Source organism: Bos grunniens, chromosome 17 (genome assembly GCF_055505025.1).
Source record: "Bos grunniens cultivar Pamir isolate PY7600 chromosome 17, Bosgru_T2T1.0, whole genome shotgun sequence".
Classification (NCBI taxonomy): domain Eukaryota; kingdom Metazoa; phylum Chordata; class Mammalia; order Artiodactyla; family Bovidae; genus Bos; species Bos grunniens.
In genome coordinates this window covers 6,352,629-6,374,873 of record NC_141181.1, presented here as the reverse complement: position 1 = coordinate 6,374,873, position 22,245 = coordinate 6,352,629, and the positions used below count along the sequence as shown (strand labels likewise).

Sequence of the window (22,245 nt, the reverse complement as noted above, 5' to 3'; positions counted from 1 at the left end):
CCACTTATGATTCTCTCATTTTATGTAATGAATCAATGGATATATTTTCTATTGTGAGATGTCAAGAGACATCCATGGACCTAGAATTCTAATTTTAAAGAGTTTTGCCTTACTAAGTAAAGAGACATATAAGTATTTAATTTGGAGAATCTTTGTCAAGTTATTTAATTACCAGCCCTGGCAGGGAGAGAAGCAAGAAGCAACCTACCGTGTGCATTTTGATGACATGCTCACTCTTGTGGGTCTGATGGTCCGTTTTGAAGAACACCTGCGCATGGCGACTTTGAAACTTGGCTGTGATGCTGGTGGTCGTTCTTGTTTAGAGCTTTAGGTCTCGATGGAAGATGTTCCCCTTTCTCACCATTTCCCCACTCCGGTGTTCTTGCCTGGAGAATCCCAGGGCGGGGGAGCCTGGTGGGCTGCCATCTATGGGGTCACACAGAGTCGGACATGACTGAAGCGACTTAGCAGCAGCAATGCCTTTTGAGCACAGGGAGGTGTTTTCCAAAACAAACAGCGTACCTAGTTTGACTAGGGCTTTTGTGTTACTTCCGTGTTCAGAAGTATTGTATTATAGAAATAATATCTTGTATCTTGTATCTGTTTCCATGTTATCTTTCTGTTAAATATCTTGCTCTTCTCGTGGAGGGCTGGGTGTCCTGTGTTGAAGGTCTGTGAGCCTCTTCGTGGAAGAATTTTCCTTTATGGGAAAATAGAATGGTGCCCTGAAAATTCCTTGGCAGTAATTATCCACAGTATATTGGCTCGGTAATTCCCACGGACAGAGGAGCCTTGCGGCCTTCAGTCCCTGACACCGCGGGTTTGGACACGACTTAGCAACTAAACAACAACAGTCACTCACATACTGTCTCGCACATTTAGACTTTCTTCCTCATTTATTGTCATCTTTTTTCTCTAAATAAATTCCCAAGTCATTATTATAATACAGTAAATCCCCTATGTATGAAGCTTCAGTTGCAATCTTTCAAAGATGAAAATGCACCCCTGTGTGTTGCCCTGTACTGCTGTACTGTACTGTAAGATAAAAAGTGTTTACTTTTTGTGTTTGTTTTTTATGTACTGTTTGTGCAAAAATATTATAAGGCTGTTACAGTACAGCACTAAATAACTGTTGTGTTTGTTGGGTACCTAGGCTGACTTCCCTGGTGGCTCAGATGGTAAAGCATCTGTCTACAATGTGGGAGACCCGGGTTTGATCCCTGTGTTGGGAAGATCCCCTGGAGAAGGAAATGGCAATCCACTCCAGGAGTATTGCCTGGAAAATCCCATGGACAGAGGAGCCTAGTAGGCTACAGTCCATGGGGTCGCAAAGAGTCGGACACGCCCGAGTGACTTCACTTTCACTTAGGCTGACTTTGTTGGATTTACAGACAAATTGAGCTTAACAAACGTGCTCTCGGAACAGAACTTGTTCGTAGATAGGGGACTTACTGTAGTTATAATCGTAATTGTTATCTGTCTAGGATATTTTATGTTATTTTAATTAGCATACCTTAAAGTTACAAATATTAATGATAGCTCTTTATCCACATTCGAGGTTGAGATCCGCCTCAGAGAGCTGTTAGGAAGCTCTGACTGGTCTCTGAGTGCCTTCCCTTCATAGCACAAGTGGAATTAAATTATTCAAAGTGCGGACCTCGGGTGACGTCTCCACAGTGCTCTGCCTGCTTCTTGAGGGTAGGGTTCACCCCTGCTTTGTTTACTGGGGAATCTCCAGTGCTGAGCACAGAACCTTAGACCTGGGAGGCTGAGTAAACAGCACATGTACGGAATGATGTTTGTTAAAATGTTGAACACTCAGTACATTTCCAGACAGTGGTTCATAGGGGAAAATTAAAGCACTTACACATATGAACTAATATTGTTCTCAATTATGCCCATAATTAAACTATGGGACGTAAAAATCATCAAGTTATTAATACATGCTTATTGTGGAAAGAAGCAGTCAGTGCTGAATATGTAAAATACAAAGAGAACATGACTATATTAGGCTGAATTTCTGTCCCTGAAAAATTCCTTAACATTTATCCATTGCAGACCGTTTCTCCCAGGGCTGTTTAGTGACTAGGGAGAGTGTTTCCTTCTTAATTTATTTTCCTCCCTGCTCTCCATTTTTCATTGTTTGTGTTTTTATCGTGTAGAATGAGAAGTTTTAGGAAGAAGCAGGGCGCAGGGGGAGGTGAAGGGCCCCTCCACTGGCTCTCAGCTCCCTGTGTGGTGGCTGATGCCTCTCAGGGGCGGCAGGACGGGCTCGGAGCGGGGCGGGGAGACCAGAGCTCGGTGTTTCTGAGGGGGTCCCCATGGGAGCACACGCAGCCCGTGTCCTTGCCTTTGACACAGCAGGGACACCTGGAAGTCTCAGGTCTCCTGGACAGGCTCCGTCTGTATCTTTCATATTCTGTGTCCCTCACTTTGAGCCTTCTTTAATATCCTAAATAAATTTCGCCCGTGGACTCTCTCAGCTCCCAATTTATGTCTAACATTTTAGTTTCCTCCCTCAATGGTGGCAGTTTGCAGGGGTGAACTTACTCCCACTGTCTCATAAATAGTATAAATACATTTAGGTTTAAAAATTTTCCTGCCTCACAGTCAGTACTCACAGTGTTTCCACAGCATTTCTTAACCAGAGATGAAGTCATTACAAAGGGTGAAGTGAGTGAAGTTACTCAGTCGTATCCGACTCTTTGCGACCCCATGGACTGTAGCCTACCAGGCTCCTCCATCCATGGAATTTTCTAGGCAAGAGTACTGGAGTGGGTTGCCATTTCCTTCCCATGGGATATTCCCGACTCAGGGATCAAACCCAGGTCTCCTGCATTGCGGGCAGACGCTTTGTAGAGGGTAGCAAAAGGTGGCGGGGGCGGGGGGTTTGCCGGGAATCTTGACAAGAGAAGAGCATCTCCTCCTGTCTTCTCCCCACTCTGCACATGTGTAAAATGCCTTTGCATATGCTGTCTCTGTGCTGTCTTTATCTTGTGCTGTGGGGTGGCCGCTTACTCTTCTGTGTTGGGGCAAAGGAGTATCTGCATAGTTTTCTGTAGAGTGTGTGTGTGTGTGTGTGTGTGTGTGTGTGTGTGTGTGTGTGTGTAGGCCCATAATCCCTTATTCACTCTCCAAACTTCAAGAAGTTCCGAAAGCTCCATATGGTGTTACAATAGATAGCTTACGGTGAACGGTGTCAGATTCACGCTCTTGGAAGGAGAGGGTTTTGCTTGCTTTGGGACAAGAGACATGGCTTCAGGCACTCAGAGCTTCCTGTGACAAAAGTTTTATTGCAGTGCAGAAGGAATAGAGAAAGCTTCTGACACAGATGTCAGAAGGGGGCAGAGAGTGCCCTACTCGGTAGTTCCGGTCGGGCTTTATATACTTTTTCAATTGGTTATTAACAATAGAAAGGTCTTACCAGACCTACTCCCACAACATACATCTTAAGATGACAGGATTAGTCAGAAGGTTCTTGTTAAGGAGGAACATGTCCTCAAGCAGGATGCATTGTTGTTCTATAATCATTAGCACAGAATTTAAGGAAAAGCATACCCTTGAGCAAGATGAGTTATTTTGTTGTGTAATCATTAGCTCCGGGCTTAAAGAAAGTTAGTCTTAAAGTGAAAGTGAAGTCGCTCAGTCATGTCCGACTCTTTGCGACCCCATGGACTGTAGCCTACCAGGCTCCTCTGTCCATGGGATTTTCCAGGCAATAGTACTGGAGTGGATTGCCATTTCCTTCTCCAGCGGATCTTCCCAACCCAGGGATCAAACCCGGGTCTCCCGCATTGTAGACAAACACTTTAAAGATTGTTGTCATAACAACTCAGAGTTTAAGAAAAAAACATCTTATGTAACTAAGGGAAAGGAATGTAGGAAAAAAAAGTTTGTCCCTTTCTCCTTCTTGAGAGCCCTGAGCTCCTTATTAACCTACCTAAGAATTAACTCTCAGAATCTGACCTTTGCTGAACTCATTTGGTGGCAAACCCATACCTGATCTGTCTCAAGGTTATTAATTTTTATATCACTTGTGTTATATACAAACATTAGCTTGTATGTTTCATGGAAGACATATTAACATATGATTGTAGAGTTTTGCCCTGGACCTGCTGGTTTGTTATGTCAGATATGACAGATGTCTGTATATATTACTTTTTGAAAAGTTTTGGATTACAAAATACGCATGGTTTCCAGGGTTTTGGATAAGGGATTCGAGCCTATTTTGGACATTTGGGAAAGGACCCATTTCTGGAGATGGGTAAAAATCATACTTTGTAAAAATCATATTAAAGAAAATGATACCATGTTAATACGGTTCATTTAGGAATTAGATCCAGCCACAGATACCGACATCACATTGTCTAAAGCTGGTTATTCATGACCTTTGATTAATGGGACCGCCCTTATTCAGCAAGAGCAAGTTCTGTTGTTTCTGTCTGTATGTTTAATATATCAAAGCTCAGTTTTCAAGCCTAAACATTTATTGGGATGGTCATATTAGTTTGGGTCCTCAGAGAAGAGGATGCCATAATGGGATTACATGTTCAAGGGTTTTATTAGGGGAAATGCTTGTGAGAGAGAAAGCAGGAAGAGAGATGGGGAGGGCTGGGCGAGTTGTCAGGCTGCAGATCTGAGCCTGGGTGAAGGGAGGAGGCAGAGGTTGGCTGGAGCGTCCGAGACTTCTGTGCGATATGAGAAAAGCCATCAGAGGAGGCCTGCAGCTCCCAGGGACCGGTCTGCCTTCGCATCCCTCAGTAGAAGCAGCCAGCCTGGACTCTGTAGCGATGTCACTTCTGCCTGTTGTATTGTTCACAGTAGTCGCCAAGTCTGCCCACTTTCAATGGGAGATGATAAGAGTGTCGAAGAATTTGTGGCCGTATTCTGGGCATTTCCATGGTTACCGCCCTGGGACTGAAGGTTTGGAGGATCGGAGGGCTGAATGGAGAGGGCCCCTTGATGAGAACCAGGATCCTGGGATGTGGGTTACAACCAGTCTATGATGGAGTCAGGAGATAGTCCAACTTCACTCTCCTTCCTCCCTCTCATCGCCTGGTCTCCACTGGGTGAACCCGAGTGGAATCCAGGTGGCAAGGGAATCCTGGAGAAGAAAATGGCGCATACAGAGCAGGGTGAAAAGAGTAGGTGCAGACGGGAACATGGGAGTGGTCAGCACACATCTACACTCGCCTCCGCATCGCTGCTCCCCAGGTACAACCGCTGGTGTTCCCCTTGCCAGGTAACTGTGCTTAGTCACTCAGTCATGTCTGACTCTTTGCAACTCCTGGAACTGTAGCCCACCGGGCTGCTCTGTCCATGAAATTTTCCAGGCCAGACTAATACAGTGGGTTGCCATTCCCTCCTCCAGGGGATCTTCCCAACCCAGGGATTGAACCCACCTCTCCTGCATCTCCTGCATTGCAGACAGATTCTTTACCTGCTAAGCCTTCAGGGAAGCCAAGTCATTAAATGCATTCTAAACATTTGCTTAAAATATTGGAATTTTAAAGAATCACTTTATTTACAAACCTGAGGCTTCTGACTCCTAGACCGGAGCTGTCTGCTTTCCCTCTGACCTCCACCCTTCAGAGCCTCCTGTTCTCCTTTAGTCTGTCTGACTCCTCTCCTTTTCTGCCCTACATGGGGGCGTGCCCAGGGCCTGGGCTCTGCTGATCAGCCGGAATCAACTACCAGCTGATCTCTGCCTGAATGACCTGCTTCGCCCTCAGACTTAAACTGTCAAAGCCACGCTCATATGATCTGTTTCTCCCTGGCCACCTTAGGACGGCCTCTGTGCGCCTCCTTGGTGGGAGTGACACCATTTCCCCCCAGTTGCCTGGTCTAGAAGCCTTGGTTATTCCTGAATCTCTTCTCATACTCCTCCCTCATCTAAGGCCAGCCTTGTCCCATAAGGTTCTTTTTGTTGTTGTTTTTTATTGGAGGATAACTGCTTTACAATACTATGTTGGTTTCTGCCTTACGTCAACATGAATCAGCCAAAGGTATGCATAGGACCCCTCCCTCCTGACCCGCCCTCCTGGGTTGAGCTCCCTGAGTCACACAGCAGATTCCCACCTGCTGTCTGTTTCCAGTTGGTGCTGTGTGTGTTTCTGTCACTCCCTCAGTCTGTCCCACCCGCTCCTTCCCCTGCTGCGTCCACACGTCTGCTCTCCGTGTCTGTGTTTCCACTGCTGCCCTGCAGATGCGTCCATCAGTGCCATCTCCCTGGATCCTATATGCTTGTGTTACCCTGCTCACTTCTGCTGCTTCTCCCGGCAGTGTCCCTGCGGGTCACCCTCTGCACATACCTCGACGTGGGTCTCATCACAGCCACTTCTTTCTCCGGGTTGTCGCACACATAACTGCTAGATTAAGTTTACTGAAACGCATCTTTTTTTAGAAAAAAAAAATTGTGTATTCGTTTGGCTGTTTGTTCATTGTTCACGCAGGCTCTCTCATTGTGGTGGCGCACAGACTCTTGTTGCGGTGCTTGGCTTTAGTTGTCGTGCAGCATGTGGGAGCCTTGTTCCCCCAGCGGGGATCGAACCCGCATCTCCTGCATTGCATGGCAGATTCTTAATCATTGGACCACCAGGGAAGTCCCTAAAGACTCTTTAAATGTCCACTTTCCTCTCAGCCTTGAGTGACTGATCCCCTAGGTCTCATCAGTCTGCACGCAGCTACAGGTCCCTGCTTCACGCCCTCCTTGTTCTGGCGTTGGGGCCTCTCCTGTACTTACTCTTCTCCTCTCGAGTCTCACTCTCTCTGCAAGGGGCAGCTTAGACCCCACCCCCTCCTCAGCTGTCCCTGACTTGGGGGCTCTGGGCTCTCTCTTCTAGCATCCGTGGCTAGTGTCTGTGTGGTCATTGGACACTCCTGTCTCTCGTTCAGCGTGTTCTTGGGATTTGATCCTGCTTCCCTACCTCTATCTAAAACCCCTAGGACAGTCTCTATCTGCAGTTCTCCAACAGTGTTTCGAGGAACCCTGGGCCTTGGTGGAGGGGGAGCCCAGTGTAAATTGCCTACATTTATGAGTGAAACACAGTGACGCCTGTCAGACACCATGTGGATTAACTAACTTGAAATAAATCAGCTCTGGCGTTAAATATACATACCTTTCAACCCGAGCCTACTTTTGCCAAACCGAGTTTTTGTCAGATGCTGTGATTAAAAGCAAGTATCATGTGAAAATCTTGGTGGAATTTCTGAGGCTGACAGTGTTGAGTCTGATTCTGAGGTTTGCCCAACAGGAGTCAAGCTGTTAGGATTTAACAACATATTAAGTTGTTTGGATGTAAATACTTAATAGATGGGATGGTTGGGTATTTCTCTTGGCTTCAGGGTGCTGTGAATAAATGATGGATGTACTGAAGGTGCCAGAGACTAAGAAAATTGCAGAACCTCTGGCCTGTGTTGTGGGTTTTGGTGTCTCTACAGCAGGGTTTGCCAACTACGACCTGTGGGCCAGATCTGGGCTGTGGCCTGTTTTTATTTATCCTGAGAGTTAACTATGGTTTTTACATTCCTCTACAACACACTGGTTCCAAATAGGAAAAGGAGTTCATCAAGGCTGTATATTGTCACCCTGTTTATTTAACTTATAGGCAGAGTACATCATGAGAAACGCTGGACTGGAAGAAACACAAGCTGGAATCAAGATTGCCGGGAGAAATATCAATAGCCTCAGATATGCAGATGACACCACCCTTAGGGCAGAAAGTGAAGAGGAACTCAAAAGCCTCTTGATGAAAGTGAAAGTGGAGAGTGAAAAAGTTGGCTTAAAGCTCAACATTCAGAAAACTAAGATCATGGCATCCGGTCCCACCACTTCATGGGAAATAGATGGGGAAATAGTGGAAACAGTATCAGACTTTATTTTTCTGGGCTCCAAAATCACTGCAGATGGTGACTACATCCATGAAATTAAAAGACGCTTACTCCTTGGAAGGAAAGTTATGACCAACCTAGATAGCATATTCAAAAGCAGAGACATTACTTTGCCAACAAAGGTTTGTCTAGTCAAGGCTATGGTTTTTCTTGTGGTCGTGTATAGATGTGAGAGTTGGACTGTGAAGAAGGCTGAGCACCGAAGAATTGATGCTTTTGAACTGTGGTGTTGGAGAAGACTCTTGAGAGTCCCTTGGACTGCAAGGAGATCCAACCAGTCCATTCTGAAGGAGATCAGCCCTGGGATTTCTTTGGAAGGAATGTGCTAAAGCTGAAACTCCAGTACTTTGGCCACCTCATGTGAAGAGTTGACTCATTGGAAAAGACTCTGATGCTGGGAGGGATTGGGGGCAGGAGGAGAAGGGGATGACAGAGGATGAGATGGCTGGATGGCATCACTGACTTGATGGACGTGAGTCTCAGTGAACTCTGGGAGTTGGTGATGGACAGGGAGGCCTGGCGTGCTGTGATTCATGGGATCGCAAAGAGTCAGACACGACTGAGCGACTGATCTGATCTGACTGGTAGTTAATTAGCCAAAAAACATGGTATATACACACAATGGAATATTACTTAGCTTTAAAGAGGAAGGAAATTCTAGCACATTGTTTTACAGCATGGATGAACCCAGAGGACATTATGCTAGGTGCAATAAGTCAGTCGTAAAAAGACAAATACTGTATGATTCTAGAACAGTTACATTCATAGAGACAGCAGAATGGTGGTTGCCAGGGCAGGGGGAGGGGAGAATGGGCAATTGTTTATTGGATACGGAGTTTCAGTTTTGTAAGATGGAGAGAGTTCTGGAGATGGCTGGCGATGTTGGTTGCATAGCAATATGAATATACTTAAGACTATTGGACTGTACACTTAGTATGGCAGATTTTATGTGTACTTTACCACAATTTTAAAAAAGAACTTTTTATGCTTTTTAAAGAATTCTTTTTTTTTTTAAGGAGTATATGACAGACACTGTATATGACTATGAAACCTGAAATACTTTCAGGCCCTTTGCAGAAAGTGTGCTAATCCTGACTCTAGGGGTTAGCATGGTGCCCTGTATATTGTAGGTGATTCATAAATGTTTAAGGAGGATAATAATAGTGAAAGAAGGTCCGCAGGTAGAGAGAGATTCCCGCCCCCCCCCCCCCCCCATTTTTTCCGAAATGTAGTGATCAGACTGAGGAGCCGCAGACGAGAGCGGAAGCGGAGCAGGCTGGTTGGCTTTGTCAGCAGCTTAGGGGAGTCTGTCCAGGTGTGTGGTTTGGGGGCCCAGGGCTGGCGAGAGAGAGGCCAGTGGACTGTTGGCAGGAGCAGCCAAAGGTGGGTTCAGCGCCACCCGGCAGGGTTAGAAGAGAGGGAGGGCCGCACAAAGAGCCTGCTGGGCTCCACCTTGTCATTTTCGTCAAGTGTCTCGTGAACTTGGATATTCTGTTCTGAGGGTTATTTTGGCTCTTTTATTTGGAGACTGTGAGGGAATTAGGGCAGGAATTTGGGCTCACCGCGATGGTTGGAGGTTGAGACCTTGAGAGGAGTGTGCTGAAGTAAAGGATGGATGGAAGGAAAAATAATGATACACCATCCTTTTCCACAGGCAGCTCACAGGAGCTGGCTGCAATAACCGTGACCTCAAAGAGCGTCCGCACCTTTGGATTTGTAGAGAATAGCAGCAATGTTTTGTTCGGCAAATTATTCCATGCAAGTGCACTTGGAAAAACAGAAGCAAAAAACCCACCAGAAACACTGATTTTTCCACCATCTCTTGTGTGCCGAAACCCTGTCTGAGCAGTATACATGCGGAGACTGACTTCAGCCACTCTCTTAAAGACACGTGCCGGTTTCTTGTAAACCGCTGCGGAACCCATTTGTTTGAGAATCTTGTCTTCCAAACATGTGCATACATATTCATGATCCGTATTCCGTGAGCTCAGTAATTCATGGCTTACTGACTTGGGCTGATGGATGGAAGTTTTTTGGGGGTTGGAGAAGATGGAGATGTTGAGAGTCGGAGCAGCCACACGTGAGTCCCTGCCTGCTCTTGGTGTGTCTGTGGTGAGCTGGGCCAGCGGGGCTCTTACCAGCCAGGCGTGCTTTTGACTCTCATGCCCAGTGAAACTAGTGACTGAAGGTTTTAGGCGCAATTAGATGCCATCTTCAAATTATCATCATTAATAAATGTGAATGAGCCATGATCGGGTGCCCAGTGGAGAGGAGGTTTATACCGACCTCTTCTGCTGGCGTTTTCAGTCTCCAGTGAGGAGCAGGCCAAGCAGGCTGTCACTTAATGTCACTTATGTGTCTTCCTTCATGCATCTCTAGTCTTGGCGACAGTGGAGGGGGCTGGGGTGGTGAGGGTAGAGACAGTCCCATACTCTTCTGGAGACTTCCTGTCGCGTCTGGAAGCCTGGCGAGGCAGGACCCCGTGCACTCATCTGTCATCTACCTGCATCACCTCCCGAAGACAGACCCCTGGACATTCTATGTCTGGTTTCCAGTAATGCTGTAAAACCTCATCGATCAGGTCGTTCCTTTCCACGGGAAATCGATGAAAGGAAGAAATTAGGATACCATCTTGGCCTGAAATTTTAGATTTCATTTTCCAAATGTGGTGGTTCTTTGTTAAATCTTGCAGTTTTCCCTTGAGTTGTGGAGCTCCACGCTAGACTCCAGCTCTGGCGGGGGTGGGGTCTATACCCAGAACTCCAGCGGGATCATATTTTTGTCTTTCCCTTGGGTATTTCTATTTGTGCATTTGAACAATTTGCTTTTTCAGATGTGTTCCCTACCTTACGGACCCAGCCTCCCCAGTCACAGAAGCCTTGTCCTGCTCCTCTCTGCTAGCCCCTTACTCCTTTCCTGGAGTGATGGTGAACTCTCCCCATGCATGTGGAACTTGGTTTCTCACCATGCCTGGAGGAGAGCAGTTACTTGGAACGGTTCTGTCCTCCTCAGCGCTGAAAGCATTGCTGCGTGCCAGCCGGGGCCCGCGGACAGCTGGTCTGTATGAGGCGAAGGGCTCTTAGGATGGACTGGAGGAATGAGGTCGTTCCTCTCGGAAGCTGCTGCCGAGGTCTCGCAGACTCCGAGCCAGCTCAGGGGCCCCAGGGCCAGGGGATGGGGTCCCTCCAGGGCTGGCTGGCAGCAGGCACGGCCGAGGGCTGGGAGGGGTGAGCTTAGGGCGCCGGTTGCCACTCAGACTTCTGCACAGCCTTGTGGTCCTGCCCAGTGCTGGGAGTCCAGGGGTGACAGAGGATCCGGGACGCAGGGGCAGCGCTCCAGCAGTCGTTCTGTCCCTGTTCACCCTGGGCCTCGTGGGAGACTTGTGTGGCGCAGAGAGGCTGGATGTGACTGCCCTGGCGTCCACCAGCATGAGGTAATTAAAAGCCCAGTTCTGTCTTGGGCCTGCAGCTAGGGGCATGGGTTGACAGCACACTGTTAAACTTGGATGGAAAAGTTCATATTAAGCGGACCAGCTCCAGACAGCCTAAATTAATAATTGCTGTAGCCAGTGAGAGCCGGCTATTAAATAGACCTAGGAGATTCCACTGACAGTTATAAGAGGCTTTGACTTGGAAATACTTGATTTATTAATTGAAAACTGAAAATGTGTGCCATCTAATACATTCTATTGATGCATTGTATTTGATTAGTACAATTTGGGGAAGCAATCTAGTTTAATGTTGCAAAAAAAATGGCTTTTGAGGTGAACCTTAGTTGGACTTCTGACCCTTTGGTATTTAACTAGCAGCGTGACTGTGACAAGTACCTTCATCTGTGTGTATATATTATCTGTGGATAATGATACCTACCTTATTGGGCTCTTGTGAAGAGCAAATGAGATGCTGCATTGAACGAGCTTTTTGCCTCTGACACTTAGTACTAAATACATATATTACCTGCTAACCAGCTGAATCTCTAAATGAGATGTCCTTCCCATGACACTGTATGTTACTGGACAGTGAATATTTTTTTTTTTTTTTACCCATTTTTGTGGCTCAAACAATAAAGAATGTGCCTGCAATGCAGGAGACCTGGGTTTGATCCCTGGGTCGGGAAGATCCTCTGGAAGAGGGAATGGCTACCCACTCCAGTATTCTTGCCTGGAGAATTTCATGGACAGAGGAGCCTGGCAGATTACAGTCCATGAAGTTGCAAAGAGTTGGACACGACTGAGCCACTAACACACACACACACACACACACACACACACACACACTATTAGGTTGGCCATAAAGTTCCTTCGGTACACTGTTACAGAAAAACCTAAACAAACTTTTTTGCCAACCCAATACTATAGTGTTTTGATTTTAGATAATCTACTTATTGTTCCTTATCTGCTTTTTTATGTTATTTCATAGACAGCATGACTCTGGGTTTACTTTTGACTCATTCCCTCAGAACATGGTATCTATTTAGTTGTCCGTAGAGGTATTTCCCTGTTCGTTCTAATTCTCGGTGTCAGAGCCTCTTGGACTTCAGTGTGCAGAGATGACTCCCTGGAAGCGTCCTGCCCGCAGCCTCCCACGGGCTGGGGTTTGGCTCTCACAGGCTGGGCTGCAGCCCTGGCGTCTGCACATCTGCCAGCTCCCAGGTGTGCCAGGGGCCGCTTTCGGGTGACCCTGCTGCTCTTCTGCAGCCTTCTGTGGGCACGTGGCTCCTCGTGCTCTTTTACTGATGTAGGATCGGAAGACATGGGCCATAGTGTGATGCACGATTATGAAGATCGTAACTTTCTTAAGAATTCAGTTTTTCATGTGTAGTATCCACCACTGTCAGTTTCCCAAGGCTGTGGGAAGCGTCAGATAAGAAGGCAGGTAACACCTGGGAAAGCCGTGAGCCTCTTCCAAATGAGCAAGGTATTAACAGGGGCATGAGGTCTGCTTTGCCTCATGTTCAGGCCATTTAAGCCAACAAAGCAGATGATATAGGTGAGAATGTTTTGCATAATGTAAAGACTTAGTGGGCAGAGTGTCTAAAGGTGAGTAGTGCAAGAGGACTGTTGGGTGGTGAGGGTATGTTCTGCTCCCGACGTGCGGATGGTGTTTGACTGAGGGACATACCCCCTCATAGTTCAGGATGCTGTGCAAGCACCATTGCTCATCACCCTGAAATCTCCTCTGCTCCTCTCCTGTGTGATGCTATTCGGGTGCGCGGACAGTAATGTCAGTACCATAAAAGCTCCTTCCCAGTGCAAGTGCTGTCAGCTCGGCAGTGGGAATACTGGCCACTCGCTGATGTCATGCATACCCAGAGTATTACAAAGGCACTGCACTCCACTCCACTGGTCCTGCTGGCACCTTCGTGCTATGGGCAGAAGGGAAAAGGGGGTTGTAGCTGGGGATTGCACAACAAAGGGGGGATAGGCTGGTTTTGCAGGGTTGACTGCCACAATGGTTACTTTTGCACTCCCCACATTCTTCATATGAAGTGGAAAGATGATGCATACAGATATTTACACCCATATACAAATGCACTTTTCTCTTTATCGTATGGAGACGCGCCTAAGAGAGTCCCTTGTGTATCCCAGAACTGTAACTTGTGGAGCAACTGTGGAGCAAAATGAAATGTCTAATACTTATTGTGGAAAGTGTCTGAGAATGTGGAGGTAGATTATATTAGAAGCCATTGGAACATCCACCTGTTTGTTTTTTTGAATATCTAAGGTCTTGCACTAGGTCTCCAGCCTGCTTAAGCACTGTCTTTGGATGTTTTGTAGATATGGGGTTCCAGGTAAGGCATATAGGGTGTGTGTGTGCAGCTAAGGCCTGGCCATATTGTTATATGAGTGAAAATCTAAATCTTTCCCCTTGTTTTGCGTATTCACAGAAGAGATAGTGAGATAACTGGCCATAGGATTTATGGTGGCATGACCTTGGTGTTGATAGCTTCGTGGTGTCTTGGGGGCGTTCCTGTCTCTACAATGTCGTATCTAATGCTGAGCCAAAACAAACAAAAACAAAAACCATACAATGTTGCTGAGTAAGTAGAAAAGAGAGCAGAGAGCAAGGCAGGTATATTCGTTCACTGACATAAACCCAGATGCAGTGGTGTTCAGTGAATAGGTCTCTGAAGAGGATTCAGTCTGATGTGGACTTGAGAGTCAGGTGGCCAGGGTCAGGATCCAAGCTCTGCCGCTTGTCGCTAGGTGCCCTTGGTCAGAACCTTTAACCTCTCTGAGCCAGTTTTCTCCTTTCCATTTGTAAAGTGGGGGCACTGATAGTAGTGCCTACTGTGTAGATTCATGAGGATTGCCTGACTTTAAAGTGATGTCTGGCACAGCGTAAGTGCTATGCGCATGTTAGCTCTGTTGTAACTTTCTCTGTGTTCACTGCATACCTGTTGGAAGATCATAGTTGTAGACGACCCAGCAGTGCTTTCTCTGATTTGTGGCGCTGTACTATAATACCATTGTTATTAACTCTACAAGTATGGCGTTTGGCACATTGCTGGAGGAATTGGGTAGAGAGCTGTAGGCATCCAGGTACTGGAGAAATAACCCAGACGTTTACCTGATAGAGCCCAACTCTGACTCTTTCCCAGGCCGATCCCAAATGTCCTCTTCCTGCCTTCTCCATAGACTCTTCTCCAGTTCTCCCAGGCCACTGCTGTACACTGAGTGTGAAATAGCCTTCTGGTTAAAAGCCTGTGCCTCCCGCTCCGTGAGCTGCCCTTTCTCCTGCAACTGGACTTTTCCAGATCCTTCTCATCCTCCAGTGTCCAGACCATATGTCATCTCCTTCTGAAAGTCTTCATGATCAAGCCAGAAGTAGGCAATCACTCCTCACTTCTTTATTTAGATTTTTTTTTTTAATGTGGACCATTTTTAAAGTCTTTGTTCAATTTGTTACAATATTGCTTCTGTTTTAAGTTTTGGGTTTTTGGCCATGAGGCATGTGGGATCTTAGCTCTCCAACCAGGGATCAAACCCATGTCCCCCTGCACTGAAGGGTGCAGTAGTCTTAACCACTGGACTAGCAGGGAAGTCCCCACTCCTCACTTCTTTAGAGTTTGGCTGGTGTCACTCATATGGCACTTACAGATCTCCTTGTGTGATCATTATGGGATTAACTTGTCTTAGCTGTCCAACCAGGGGGTAAACGCCGTGAGTGTAGAGACCATACATGTGCATGCGTGTACCCCTTTATGAACATACACCATGACAGCATGTCTAGCACACTGCCCTGTGGTCAGTAGTTACTGTGCCCTATTATGGCTTCCCTGAGAAGGCGATGGCACCCCACTCCAGTACTCTTGCCTGGAAAATCCCATAGGCGGAGGAGCCTGGTGGGCTGCAGTCCATGGGGTCGCTAAGAGTCGGACACGACTGAGCGACTTCACTTTCACTTTCATGCATTGGAGAAGGAAATGGCAACCCACTCCAGTGTTCTTGCCTGGAGAATCCCAGGGACGGGGGAGCCTGGTGGGCTGCCGTCTATGGGGTCGCACAGAGTCGGACACGACTGAAGTGGCTTGGCAGCAGCAGCAGTAGCATTATGGCTTCCCAGGTGGTGCTAGTGGTCAAGAATCCACCTGCCAAGCTGGAGACCCGGGTTCCATCCATGGGTCAGGAAGATCCCCTGGAGAAGGAAGGAAGATCCCATGGACAGGAGAGCCTGGTGGGCTGCAGTCCATGGGGTTGCAACGAGTCAGACATAACTGGGTGACTGAGCACGAACCAGCGATCGTGCTGTCTTTTGAATAAATGAGTGAATGTGTGACCAGAGGTGTGGTGAGTAGGTCAGGGGGTGTGTGTGGAGCAAAGCTGAGAGAGTGAGTAGAGAAAGCTGAGGAGAGGTTGAGTAGTTCAGAGCTGAGAGAGTGAGTAGAGAAAGCTGAGGAGAGGTTGAGTAGTTCAGAGCTGAGAGAGTGAGTAGAGAAAGCTGAGGAGAGGTTGAGTAGTTCAGAGCTGTTGTGCTCCATCTGGTTGGTGAGCTGATGTTTCCCTGACAGCTATCGGGAAAGTGAGGAGCTTGAGGAAAAGGGGTGTTTCAGATTGGTTAGAGCTGTCTTTTGCTGAAAGTGAGACGATGCTTATTTGTTGTGGGGTCCAGAAGGAAAATGACCACCTTCAAGATGGATGTTGCTGGAAAAGTATGAAGGAAGATATGTTTTAGAGAAGGAAGTGGAAGGAACCTGAACAAAAAATATTAGTGAAGAATTGGTGATGGATTCATGTCTAAAATATGCACTCCACATCCAGAAGTGAAATTATATGAGGTGGGCAAGCTTTTCCTTATTGTTTTTGGCTTCAGTTGCCTACGAGATATCAACTTTAAAATATTGACAGTATATCGTCACCATGGTTATTTATCAAGACATCAAACTATCTGGGTAAGACGTATGATATTGATATTTGTGTTACATGCTTTAATAGAACTAGTAGATTTGGCTGGGCAGTTTTTTTCTTAGCATTTTGAAGCTGAGAACTTCAAAGTCCATTAGATTTTGATTTCGTGGAGGAGCCGTGTGGGAGCAGAGGTGAGGGGCTCTCTCATTTGTCTCCATGTCTTTACTCCCTGACACAGTGTAGACCCAATGCTTGGCATCCAAAAGGTGCTCTATGAATGTTTTTCAGTAAATGAATAACACCTCAGTTTTTCAGTAAGCAAGTTAATATCTAGTGTAAACAAATTTCCGACTGGATAGATTTCATGAAACTTACCCTTTGTGTTTAAAGTTCTCACCTCATCTAAAATGCAGAGATTGAACTGGAGATAGAAACGTAATGCGTTACGTGCACTCAAGTTCAGTGCTGGACCTAGAGATGGTTTAGCCTCAGCTCCTCATTATTCGGAAAACACTGAGGACTAAAGGGGTTAGGTGACTTCTCAGGCTCACACAGCTGCTTGTGGCCAAGTTTGGACCCAACTGAGATCTCCAGAATATGAGGCTTCAGTATCATTTCCCCCCTTTACCCTCCTCGGAGTAAATCTTAGTTGCATGAGTCCTTCCATGGCATAACTTAATTCCTGAGCTCCTAATGCAGACTTTACAAACATTCTCCTTATGCTTTTGTTAATTGCAAAATGGACAGATTTTTTAGGGAGCAGATCCCTTCCCATCCGGGCGCCTTTGCAGTGCCGGGGACTGCTTGGGTGTGCCCATAGTCATTTTTTGACATCCTGCTTGAGTTTCTCCTCCTGGTAAGTCTGTTCCAAAAGGAGAGCTTGCACCATCTAGTGGATCTAAGAAGAGGCTCTTGGGTTTAATTTTTTGGTGGCCCAGTTTTAAAAAGAAGAGAGAAACAATCTTTTACTTAATTAATCTGCAGAGTCTCACATGGAGCTCTCTGTTTATATCATGAGAGTGAAGGTGGCAGCCCAGGGTGAGGGTGAGGTCACTTTGGACCTCACTGTGCTCAGAACATCACTTCATGGGAGATAGATGGGGAATCAGTGGGAACAGTGTCAGACTATTTTTTGGGGCTCCAAAATCACTGCAGATGGTGACTGCAGCCATGAAATTAAAAGACGCTTACTCCTTGGAAGGAAAGTTATGACCAAGCTAGATAGCATATTCAAAAGCAGAGACATTACTTTGCCAACAAAGGTCCATCTAGTCAAGGCTATGGTTTTTCCAGTGGTCATGTATGGATGTGAGAGTTGGACTGTGAAGAAGGCTGAGTGCCGAAGAATTGATGCTTTTGAAGTGTGGTGTTGGAGAAGACTCTTGAGAGTCCCTTGGACTGCAAGGAGATCCAACCAGTCCATTCTGAAGGAGATCAGCCCTGGGATTTCTTTGGAAGGAATGATGCTAAAGCTGAAACTCCAGTACTTTGGCCACCTCATGCAAAGAGTTGACTCATTGGAAAAGACTGATGCTGTGAGGGATTGGGGGCAGGAGGAGAAGGGAACGACAGAGGATGAGATGGCTGGATGGCATCACTGACTCGATGGACGTGAGTCTGAGTGAACTCTGGGAGTTGGTGATGGACAGGGAGGCCTGGCGTGCTGCGATTCATGGGGTCGCAGAGAGTCGGACACGACTGAGCGACTGAACTGAACTGAACCGAACTGTGCTCAGAACGAGGCACCTCCATGACCAGGCTGTTGCCGCAGCTCCTTTAATGGTGGAAGGAGGGTTAGGAGGTAGGTAGTATATCAGCCTATATTTTCTAGCAGTGCTTGGATTGTTTTACTCATTAATTCAAAACATTAACTCTTCTGTAATGGGTCTTCCCATAATAGTTGGGAATTAGTCAAATCCTGCTATTATTACTGGGAAATCCACTAGTACTAATTTGGCCAATTAACTTTTTCAGTAAATGTGCAGTATTTTTCTACCCAGTTGGATAAATGAAGTTTTTGGGATGCTTCCAAATTATTCTTTTGTTTCCTTCAATAGAGATTTAAAATCTTTTCTCAAGCTCCGCAAAATACTTATCTCACGTGATCGGTGGCAGAAGATGGAGTCTTTCAAGCAGGGTAACTTGATGACTGAGTGAGCAACACAGTGCGGAGGTCTCTTCACTGACTTTGCCCTGAGATCTGAAATGCTCACTACCTTCTGCAGCTGAGTTTTCTTTTTAAAAGATGTGGTGATCCTCTTTGTATTTACAGAGTATGCTCCGCAAAAGCTGGACTTCTTTCTTTCTTTTTTTTGCCTTTGTTACTCCAGCAGCTGAAATGTGATGTCTCTGGTGCCCCCTTAGCTCCTGTGCAGTGTCAGCATCCTTTCTGACTGTGGTTCTCACCCTGGTGCATGTCGGAATCAACAAGGGAAGCCTGGCCCCACCCCTGGAGAGTCTGATTTATCTGGATCTGGGTGGGATGTGAGCCCGGGTGTGTTTAAAATGCTCTCCAAGTGATTCTAGCATGGAGCTGGGGTTCAGAACCACTGCTCTATGATGTCTCTGAAAGTGTGTTGTGAACCATTGGATTCCAAATCCAGTTTGAACATTGGAGATCTGTATTTGAAAGCCAGTGTTCTCTTTGGGACCAGCAGTGGTTATACTGTACTGTGACTGGAGTAAGGACGTCGTCACGATGTCTAGTGACTCCATGCTCACTGCTCTCTCTGGTGCTGGTGGAGGTGGTTATGGTATATGATCTGGGTCGCCAGGGGCAGTGAGGCCAGAAGGGAGTGCTTTTTCCTCCCAGTTTTATTGACACATAAGCAGTTTATTCTTGTAATTGTCCTCATCTGAGGCCATTGACTGTATATTGTTGGCATTTGTCCTGATGGCAGTGGGAACGTTGGTGTCCAGGATTAGGGTGCTTAGAAAGCTCTTTGGAGAAAGTGTTTTCTGGAGTAAGTCCTGCTCTGTCGCTGGAAGCAGGTCACTTCTGAGAAGCAAAGCTGAATCAGAGGAAGGGTGAGGTGGGAAAAGGGCAGGGAGGGCATGGGTCCTCTGAGATGCCATCATTTGAACTCTTTCAATGGGAAACAGTGTCTTTGACCGTGATCGGTCCACATAATTGATACAGCTATTCACTTTCAAAGTATTTCTGCTCTGTCTTCAGAGGGCAAAGGGATGAGAATGTCAAGGAATTGTTAGAATTCTTGTCTTGGTTTTTGCAAGACAGACCTGTTGTGTGAAGAACATGAAATTTTGTATCGAGCAGATCTGGTCTCTCATGAATCTGGTCTCTGCCACTTGCTGTGGACTTTGGGGGCAAGTTCGTAAGGCTCAGTTTTTGTTTTTTTAATCTGTAAGATGAGAACCCTAATACCTATACCTTGGCCTCAGGGCCAAGGTGAATTAACTCCTGTGTGAAGCACCTAGCACAATGCTTGCCACAGAGCGGGGTCTCCATACATGGCAGCTGTTTCTGGAATTATTGATACTGTTAATAATAGTGATAATTAATGATAATGATAGTAATAAACGACTTTCTCCCTCTCCTTTGGAAATGGTCCCTGAAATACAAGTAGCCTCATGGTCCGTGTGTCCAGCTGTCGTGCCTGTGGACTGAGAATGGGTGTGGAAAAGCAGTGTTAACAGGGGTCCCGCCTGGGAAACTTAGAATTTTCATCCTCACGTAACCAATGTGCCATAATTTAGTCTCATCACATATTAATGCCTTCAAGTGTAGTTGCTCCCTAGAAGAGTTAATTCCATTGGTGACTCATCTTGTGTATATTCTGTTTGTTTACCTCAAAGGCACTAGAATAGACATTTTTATTTGCACAGTGTAGAATGGGGGTTAGCAGGGAAGAAGGGGAAATGTGACTTGTGGGGATTACTTTAATATAAGGCATGACTGGTGCCATGGTGCTTCAGGAAGGGCCGCCTTCCAGGGCCCAAAAGTCAGCTCTTGTCTGACACCCGGAACTGAACTGTCCAAGGAGACAGGTGTGCTAACAAAGCAAGAGACTATTGGGAAGGGGTGCCAGGGCAGAGAGCAGCAGGGTGCGGGAGCCTGGAGGACCGCTCTGACACACGGCTCACAGTCTCGGGTTTTACGGTAATGGGCTTAGTTTCCAGGTTGTCTCTGGCCAATCATCTTGCTTGGCCCATCTTTGGTCTGACTCAGGGGCCTTCCCTGTGGCCTGCACGTCTGTCTGCCAAGATGGATTCCAGTGCAGAGGAGTCTGGAAGGTTGACAGGACATACTATGGGGTGGTGTCTCCTCCCTCTTTTTGAGGTGTGAAGTGAAAGTGTTGGTCGATTAGCGGTGTCTGACTGCCACCCCATGGACTGTAGCCCGCCAAGCTTCTCTGTCCGTGGGACTCTTCCAGGCAGAAAAACTGGAGTGGTAGCCGTTCCCTTGTCCAAAGGGTCTTCCCGACCCAGGGATCGAGCCTGGGTCTCTGGTGTTGCAGGTGGATTCATTACCATCTGAGCCGCCAGGGTAGCCTAAACTCTTCTAGCTAGCTTTATGAGGCACGTTTTGGGCCAGCATCTGCTTCCCCCTTTTGGTTCCTTCTGAATTCTCCCGGTTAGTTTTCAACAGCGGCACCACATTCCTTACCAGGACCTCCTGTTGTGAGACAACTCCTGCAAGTGGTCATCATCTGCCTGGCCAAGGGGTACAGTTTCAGTCAGTGGTTCGCTAACAGCGGGGTAGTCTGGACCGGAGAAGAGATGGTGCCAGGATTGGGACTGGTGGGGGCCTGAACGAGGCAGCTGTTCCGAATGGCTGTCCCAAGATCGCTGTTAGCACTGCCTGAGTGTCCCCTTAGAGCTTTCTTGGTGCTACCTCGGTCCTTTGCCGTAAGTTGCCAGTGTCTGAAGGACAGCGCTGTTCACTGAAGCTCTGAGCCTAGAGTCGAAGGCATTTACGTGAATCAGGGTAAACTGTGCAGCTGAGGGACCTGTAATGCAGTTTCAGAATAGTCAGTATATTCTAATTGGGTATAAAGGGATTTCTTCTCCATCTGGGTTCTGACAAGTTGAGAAAAAAATGAGTGAGGCAGATGGAGGAGCAAAAGAGCAGCTTTATTATCAGTAACACGGGTGCTGGAGAGTAGGGTTTATGCCTGTACATAAGAATTCCTAATACTGAGCCCAGAATTAGACAGACTCTTCCAGATGCAGAGAAGAATGTGTCCTTCCTGCTGGCAGCCTGGCTCCTGGAAGGAGAGAGAGAGGAAGGGACAGCCACATCAAAATGACAAGTTACCCCCTCGCCAGGGGAAGAGTTATTGAAGAAGGCAGAGAAAGCCCAGAAGTGCTTTGCCAGGAGATTCTGTGTTGGAAAAGAAGTCTTAGGATTGGAGAGATTGGTTTTCTATCAGGTCTACAAAAATCCAGCCTTTTAAAATTCTAGCAAATTGGAAGTAGTAAATCATGTTTTTAAAAAACAGTAGTAGTAGTTTAAATGTCCTTCTAGTGCTCAAGAACCTAAAATGGGTGCCTGTTGCCTGCGGAAGATAATTGAGACTCTTCCACTTGATTTTGAAATCCCCTTCCTCCCACCCCCAGTCTGACCCCTTCCTACCTATGGACCTCACTTCCCCTGTGATTTTCTTTTCTTGAAATTTAATTTTATGTGTTTTATTTGGCTGCACTGGGTCTTAGTTGCAGCATGCAGGATCTAGTTCCCTGACTGGGATCCAACCCCAGCCCCCGACATTGGGAGCACAGAATATTAGCCACCAGGGAAGTCCTACCCCGAGCTTTTCAGATGTAAATCTGAAGTCAGAGCGGTGCCCACATGGTCCTCTCTTATCCCCATGCTCCTGCTGGAGTATTCTTCCTCTTCTGTCTGTTGAGTCCCAGCACAGTCCTGATATTGGGCTCTCGCCTTGCACTGAAGCACGCACTGCTTTCCCTCCACCCGGGACCACACAGTTTAGCGCTCGTCTCATTACGTGAGTTTCACCAGCCGGCTGCTGTGGTACCGTGAGGGG

General features: G+C 46.8%; 1 protein-coding gene and 1 long non-coding RNA gene across 14 annotated transcripts in view; one reads left to right on the top strand and one right to left on the bottom strand.

Annotated features, from left to right (window-relative positions):
• Window positions 1–22,245, top strand: part of FHIP1A (FHF complex subunit HOOK interacting protein 1A) — a 308,835-nt gene that overhangs the window by 233,978 nt on the left and 52,612 nt on the right. The window contains exon 1 of one of the 13 annotated variants that reach the window (XM_086346324.1): window positions 17,846–18,038. The exons of the other annotated variants lie outside the window; for them this stretch is intronic. The gene's annotated coding sequence lies outside the window, so the exon portion shown is untranslated. Of the gene's footprint in view, window positions 1–17,845; window positions 18,039–22,245 lie in introns of those variants that run through there. 13 annotated transcript variants of the gene reach the window in all.
• Window positions 3,274–5,645, bottom strand: LOC147354970 (uncharacterized). The gene is made up of 2 exons (XR_015144116.1): window positions 5,533–5,645; window positions 3,274–5,104 (listed from the first exon to the last, which is right to left on the bottom strand). It is a non-coding gene; the product is annotated as an uncharacterized LOC147354970 (long non-coding RNA).